Below are 7,958 nucleotides of genomic sequence, written 5' to 3' on the forward strand. Positions count from 1 at the left end.
ATACAATACCTTTCTAAAATGTCAAAACCGAAATCCTGTTAATCCTATCCATATTGCATTTTTTAATTCCTAATATTTTTAAGTTTGTCTGAATATCTGATATTGTGTGTTTATTTTTAATAAAATGATCCGATACATTCAAAAAACCCAGTTTACTTTTTTTATAACTTCTAAAATGTTTTATAAATCTAGCTTTAAAAGATATAGTGATCTTACCAATATAAATAAATATTGCCACAATCATTACATACAATTTTATAAATACCATTCAAATTCTATATATCAGAAGTATTATTACGTATATTACTTATTAAATGTTTCATTATGTGGTTATTCGTTTTGTATGCAGGTTTGAACTTATTATTATCACAAACCTTTGTAATGTAAACACTGCACAGTCTTTACATTACAAAGGTTTGGTTTTAGGTCCAGTACATATTGGTATATGTACTGGACCTAAAAGGTAACAAGGAGGCACCGTATGCAAGGCATGTGTGCTCCAAGGTGCCAGGAGCACATGCCAGACTGATGAAAGGAAACTTACATTCAGACCTTTTACTGAAGGACGTGATGCAAATAAACATAATAGGAAAACATAAGAAAACAAGGAAGTAGGGTCTGCATCCGCGTATGTCCTACTGGTAGCAGGTGATGAAGACCAGAGGACAAAGCACATGGTGGACGGGCTGAACAAGCTTTGGAAGGCAGAAAAAAGGTAGATTGGAATAGTGGCAGCCAATGAAGACATAGGCCGTACTAACAAGAAAAGCGACAGAATACTGGTGTGTCCGGTGGGGACTTAAAGCTCCGTTATACCTGTTTGGTAAAGGAGCAAGTAAACGAGAGGGACCCCACTGGGCCCAAAGACGGTCATGATGACAATGAGAAAGGAGGGTGCCACCTATGCACACCCTCCTGAAGGATGTTAAGAGGTGTGTAGGGAATGACCTGGCAGAAGATATCCTTTCAGTGCGAAAGGGAACAAGAGAAAAGGTGAAAGTTAGGCTGAAAGAAAACAGTGAGGGAAGAACCACACTGAAATCAAGGGGTGGGTCACAGATCCAAGGACTGGTGGTGATGGACAGGTCAAAAGGGGAGAGAATTGGTGTCAGTCCATATCAAAGATCTCGACCTAGAAACCATGAAGGAAGAATTGACTGAGGCGGTAAAAAAGGAAGTTGGAGCTGATGAAGAAATACGTGTTACCTCACTGCGCCCTGCATTCGGCAGCATGAAGAATGCCATGATGGTCCTGGCCCAGAAACATGCAGGAAGGTTGACATAGAAAAGGAGGCTACTTGTTGGCACTCATGTTGAGTGGAGCCGAGGAGGGAAGTAGAATCATGCTATAGATGTTGGGAGCCAGGCCACAAGGCTGTAGAATGCAGAGGCCCCAACAGGTCATGTAATTGCTACAACTGTGGAGCCTTAGGTCACTTCAGAGAAGAATGTAAGGAACCCACCAGATGTGTATCTTGCAGGAAAGAAGGAGAAAGAATTGGAAGCTTCAGTTGTAACAAATTACGTCAGAAATGAGAATATTACAAATTAACCTAAACAGATGTTGGGTGGCCCATGGATGAATCACTGACAGAAAAGGAGACATGGCCATCTATGACATAATTGGGAGATATGCGAAAATAAAAATAGAGAGAGGAGAGGGAAGACTACTGTTGAAAACAAGCAAGTGTCAGTGTGTGTGGCCAAACTCTTGGTGGTGGTTGGTTCTCTCCCACTAACTTGCATTAATGATGGAGGGGATCCAACATTTATAGGAAGGGGCAGAGGATTGGTGGTGGATGTAACCTTTGTGTCTGAAGGCATGGTGAGGAGAGTGGTAGAATGACAGGTCGTATCCACGGACTTCGCCAGTGATCATTGTGGTATCAGCTTCCAGATGGAGTGGGGAAATGTGGATCAAGAGGAAATCTAGACTATCTGGGGCCCAATGAAGCACAGGTGTAAAGGAAAGTGGAAGCATGAGCTGCTAGATTTGAGCAGAACCCACTGGACGAGCTGGAGGTACTCATGAGGACCTCAAAGAAGAATCAAACAGCGTAGCTCCTGTTAGGGGTTTAAGAAGGAGAAGGGCCTACTGGTGGACAACGAGGATTGCTGAACTAAGAGGGGAAGTCATGAGTGCACAAAGAAGACCAAAGGAGACATGGGGAAGATGATCTGATGCTAGTAGAAGAACTAAAGGCAGCCAGGAAAAGGCTCACAGCAGAAATCAAGGAGCAAAAAAGGGAAGCTTGGAGGAAGCTTTGGGCTGAAATAGACAATAACCCTTGGGGGCAGGCATACCAGATTGTGACGGAGACGCCTGTCTACTCTCACAGAAGACCAAGTGAGGGGAGTCGTACGTGAGCTTTTCCCAACACAACATCATCAGTGAGAAAGAATAGAGCTTGGGCAATCAAAGCGCTTCAAGGTGGGTGAAACCATGCTGGCAACAAGAGAGATAAATGTTAAAACGAGTTCAGAATCGGATGGTGTTCCGGGGCTGGTCATGAAAAAACTGATGGAAAGCCACCCTTGGCCAGTTAGTATAGATGCAGTAGAGAGGGTGGTCTCCTGGGCAAATCAGAAGGCAGCAGGCACCTGGCGCTGGAGGAGAATACGGTGGTGGTACTGCTTGATGTAAAGAACGCTTTCAATAACGTTCCTTGTTCAGCTGTCATGGAAGAACTGGAATGGAGGGAAATAAGCCTATACATAAGAGCGTTGGTTAACGACTATTTAAATAACCGGAGAGTAAAGGCGACGTCAGAAGGAGGCGTGGGCTGCGACTTCTATATTCATGGGGAGGGGGGTGCCGCAGGGTTAGGTATTGGAACCCCTCCTATGGAATATTGTTTTCAACGGAGTACTCAGGCTAGAGTGCCTGGGGACACAGAGGTCGTGGCCTACGCAGACGATCTGGTGCTACTGGTCTCAGGGGCCAGTGAGGGTGAAGTGGAAGATACAGCTAACACGGCGATAACAAAAGTAAGTAGATGGCTAAATGCGAAGGGGCTAAGGCTGGCCCCGGAGAAGACCTCTGTTTTAGTGATGGCTGGCCGACGAAGACTGAGGAAGATCACCCTTGTGGTCGATGGAGTTAGGATGTGGCAAGTTGGGGTGGCCTAGTACTCTGGAGTGTAGCTGGATAGAAGGAGGAGCTTTGGAGAACATGTCAGCCAGGTCATGCAGAAGGGGCATCAGATGACAATGGCATTGACAAGGGTAATGCCAAGAGTAGGAACCCCCTAAGACTTCAACCAGAACATTCATCATGTCAGTGACCACCTCAATCGCGCTGTATGCAGCCTCAGCATGGGGAGAAGCGATGGCTTTCAGAAAGAATTCTGCCATACTGGATGCGGTGCAGAGAAGGGCAGCGCTAAGTGTATCGGCGGCATACAGGACGGTTTCAGGGGAGGTGGTCAGAGTGTTGGCAGGTCTTCCGCCAAACCCACTGGGTTGGTCTAGTGGTGAATGCGTCTTCCCAAATCAGCTGATTTGGAAGTCGAGAGTTCCAGCGTTCAAGTCCTAGTAAGCCAGCTATTTTTACACAGACTTGAATACTAGATCGTGGATACCGGTGTTCTTTGGTGGTTGGGTTTCAATTAACCACACATCTCAGGTATGGTCGAACTGAGAATGTACAAGAATATACTTTGTTCACACTCATACATATCATCCTCATTCATCCTCTGAAGTATTATCTAAAGGGAGGCTAAACAGGAAAAAGAAGAGGTCTTCCGCCAACATGTCTTCCAAATAGGAGTAAATAGGAGGGTTGGCATGACTGCTGCCCAGGCGCATAGGCAGATGATAGAAGAATGGCAAGAGATTTGGGACACCTCGACCAAAAGAAGATGGACCTGGAGGTTGACAAAATGAATAGAACCGTGGAATAGGCAAATGAAGGGGGGAGCTGGGATACCATCTAACCCATCTCCTGACAGGCCACGGTGACTTTGACGTATACCTGCAGAGATTTCACTTGAGAGAGGACTCTGGGTGTGTTTACTGTGTGGAGGAGAACACCTTCTTCCTTTGTAATAGGTGGGCCCAACTAAGGCATGAGTTAGGGGTAGATGAACTTACCCTTGACACAGTGGTAGAATACATGCTCTGAGGGGAAGGCCACTGGAGAGCGATGTAGGAGTGGGTCACCCGAATACTCTGATACAAGGAAGAAGTGGAAAGGACAGGGCGCCGGTAGAGGATCTTAATGCCTGGAGAACATGATATCCAAACTGAGAGTGCAAGGAATAATACTGAGAGGAGGATGTAGAATAAGAATTTTCGTTGTTAATTTTAAGTTCCACACATAGAATAGTTAAATAATATTGCAATTAAGGAGTCAATTGTATTCTGATAATTTGTAATTTGTATTTTTGTGTATATGAAATGTTATCACTTGTCAAATGTAAATGTATATTCTCATACTAGTTTGTGAAAATTCACACCAATATGTGGATTTTGGGTAAATTGTTGATAGCTAATGGTATTGTAATTTAAGTGTTCAATTATTTTGATGTAAATGTATGATTAATTTTTGTGTATACGTTGTCTAAAACAAAGGACACTAAAAGATATACCGAGAGGATAGCATAAATAAATTAATTTGTAAATGTTAATATTGGGAATTCAATAATGCGTATGCAGATCTTGTGTATTTCATTAAGGGTTAAATAGTATTTTAAGTGTTAAATTGTATCTTGTGTAATATTATGTGTTCAATGGTCCATTGTAAACCAATAAGATTTTGTATTATTCTGTATATTGTGTGTAAATTCACCAGGGCATGCATGTCACTCACCATGTACTAGGTGCATCCTCACGATAGGGAAGGTAGGTTAACTTTCCCCTATTGCTAATGGGAAAGAAAAAGTGAAAGGTGGCAAGGGGAAGGGAAGAGGGGAAGGAGAGCATGTGCTCAATGGCTAGGGAAACTAGTTGCTGTAAGTAAGGGAGAAGGAGGAAGTTAATGTTAAGTTAAAGACCAGGGTTGAAATGTGGTGACGTATAGAGATAGGGAGGCAGCCTTTATGCCTAGGGTGCCCTGGCTCAATTACATGCAAGTGTAGAAGAACCGGGACTCCCTGATGATGGCATAAGGGACCCTCGAGGTGTGTGAGGGTCGCGGGCAGTGAAGGGCATGTGAAACACATGCTTGGAACTGGTAGGTTAGGAACAGGGAGGGCAGCCTCCTAATGGAAGGAGGTGTTGGCAACCTAGATGGGGAGATCAACATATCCTGATGAAACTAGGAGGACCCCAATGAGAGAACCTCAGAGGAGGCAAGTCAGGAAGGGCAGTCTGCTGCCACGACACTCCGAGGTGACTGAGTTTTGCTTAATGGTGAGGACCAGTTGCTTTGGGGTGTTTAGGAATGGTCAAAAAAAAACCTTTGTAATGTGTTCGACTATTTTATCAGTATATACATATTTTAAATACACACTGTCAATTTTTTGTGCGTTATTTTCTGGTTTTAAATTTGTGTTATTTTTAATTTTTACCATTTGTTTATTATAACTATTATATAGCAATCTGTTTTATAATAATATTTAATTTTTTGTTTAATTCATTTTTATTTCCGTTATTTTTTGTATAATTAATATATTTGAAGCTCTATATATTGTGGTTTTGTTAGATGTTGGTTTCCTATATACTGAAGTTATACATTGATTATTTTTACTAAAATTAATACCAACATCAAAATTTATTTTTCTATTGTTATCAATTTCAAATATAAATTTCAAATCATTACAGTTTGAGTGTAAATTATTGAAGATTATTAAATGTTCTTCATTTATGACCAGATTATAGACTACAAAAATATCATCAACGTATCTAATCCACAGTAAAATATCATATGTATGTGTAATCCCATAAACTATTTTATCTTCAAACTACTGTGTTAAAATCTCAGACAATGTGGATGACTTCAGTAGCGTACTTTCTTTGTTGTAATATTTGTTATCAAAACTAAAATAATTTTGTTAGCATTTGTTCTTATAATAACAATGACGTTTTAAATAAACAAGGGACCTTCATGATTTTGTACTAATATTTTCTTTAATATATTAATAATGGCTTCTATGGGTATACTTAGACACATATTATAGATATCATAACTAACCATGCTAGTTTACTTACTTACTAACTAGTTAGTTTAGTTTTAGTTAGTAGTAAGTTAGCAAAGTTTTTCAAAGGAAGGTTTAATTAATATTATACACAGACACTCTGAGTTCTTTTTCTATATTTAGCTGAGATCTATATTTCCCCTTCAAAGCAGCCACTGCAGAAAATTCGGTTTCTCAAAGGTAGGATATTGAAAATAGTAATAGTATATGAAATGCTCTTGCTTTCAGTGCAGAAAACTCATCTTCCATCGCTGCCCAAAATTTAGAGAGTGAATTATTATTAAATTGTCTTTTGATTTTGCCACTTGCCGTGAAGTATAAAAAGATTTCTTCTTTGGCAGTTGGGAACCCTTCGGGAGTATTTTGAAATGGATCCCAACCCTCTCGTAAAGAAAATACTTTTTTAAATTCTTTGCCAGCATGGCTAAATAATTTTCAATGGTTACAAAAATAAATTTCACATGTTGTTCTTCAGCTTTGTAAGTTTTAACACATTCATTCACATTTGTAAGCATTTCTAGGTTTTTTAACTTTAAATTTCCGCTTCATAATTCCAATTTTCTACAAAAAGCATTAACTTTATCACTCGTATCCAACATGTGTATTTGTTCCTTGGAGTTAAAGATTCAAAGTATTTAATTTCTTGAATATGTTGACCAATTCAATCACAAATAAATTATCTCAAAACGTTTCGGCTTCCAGTCGGTTTCCTCTTCTAGAAAAATGGCTATTTCATTTCTTAAATCAAAAACACGTTGCAAACATTTCCCACTTGATAACTATCTTGCCTCACAAAAAAAATAGTAACGCTGAATGTACTGCACCCATGTCTTTACAAAGTGCAGAAAATTTCTTGATTTTAGAATTATTCTCATTTTTATATAATTTACTGATGGTTACAACCATCATTAGCACAATATTCAGATCAGGACTCATTTCTTTGGAAGCCAGAGCTTCTCTGTGGATGATGCAATGTGTCCAGACAAACTGTGGAGATTTTTGTTTCACAAATGCTTGTAAATCCCCCTCTATGAATCATGAGACCTTGCCGTTGGTGAGGGGGCTTGAGTGCTCAGGGATACAGAGTAGCTGGACCGAAGGTGCAACCATATCGGAGAGGTATCTGTTGAGAGCCAGACTAAGGAATGATTCCTGAAAGAAGGCAGCAGCTCTTTCAGTAGTTGTTAGGGGCTTGAGTCAGAATGACTTAAACGGCCATATCAACATCACTCAGTCCTCTGAGTACTGCGCAGCTGAAAGCAATGGAAAACTACAGCTGTTTTTTTCCAAGAAAATGTGGCTCTCTGGATTTTCACATAACAATAATGGAGGCGCCTTCCTTGGTAAAATATTCCGGAGGTAAAACAGTCCCCTGTTCGGATCTCCGGGTGGAGACTACTAAAGGAAGGGGTCACCAGAAAACTAAAAAATAACATTCTACGAGTCGGAGCGTGGAATGATAGAAGCTTGAAAAAGGTTGGTAGGCTAGAAAACTTAAAAAGGGAAATGGATAGGGTGAATGTGGATATAGTAGGAATTAGTAAGGTTCGGTGGGAAGAGGAAGGCGACTTTTGGTCAGGTGACTTTAGAGTAATTAACTCAGCGTCAAATAATGGGCAGGCAGGAGTAGGTTTCGTGATGAACAAGAAGATAGGGAGGAGAGTGGAGTATTTCAAGACGCATAGCGATAGAATCATTGTAATAAGGATAAAATCAAAACCTAAACCGACAACAATTGTTAACGTCTATATGCCTACAAGCGCCCATGATGATGATGAGGTAGAGTGTGTATACGAAGAGATTGATGAAGCAATTAAACAC

The sequence above is a fragment of the Lycorma delicatula genome, chromosome 3, assembly GCF_047948215.1.
Source record: "Lycorma delicatula isolate Av1 chromosome 3, ASM4794821v1, whole genome shotgun sequence".
Lineage (NCBI taxonomy): Eukaryota > Metazoa > Arthropoda > Insecta > Hemiptera > Fulgoridae > Lycorma > Lycorma delicatula.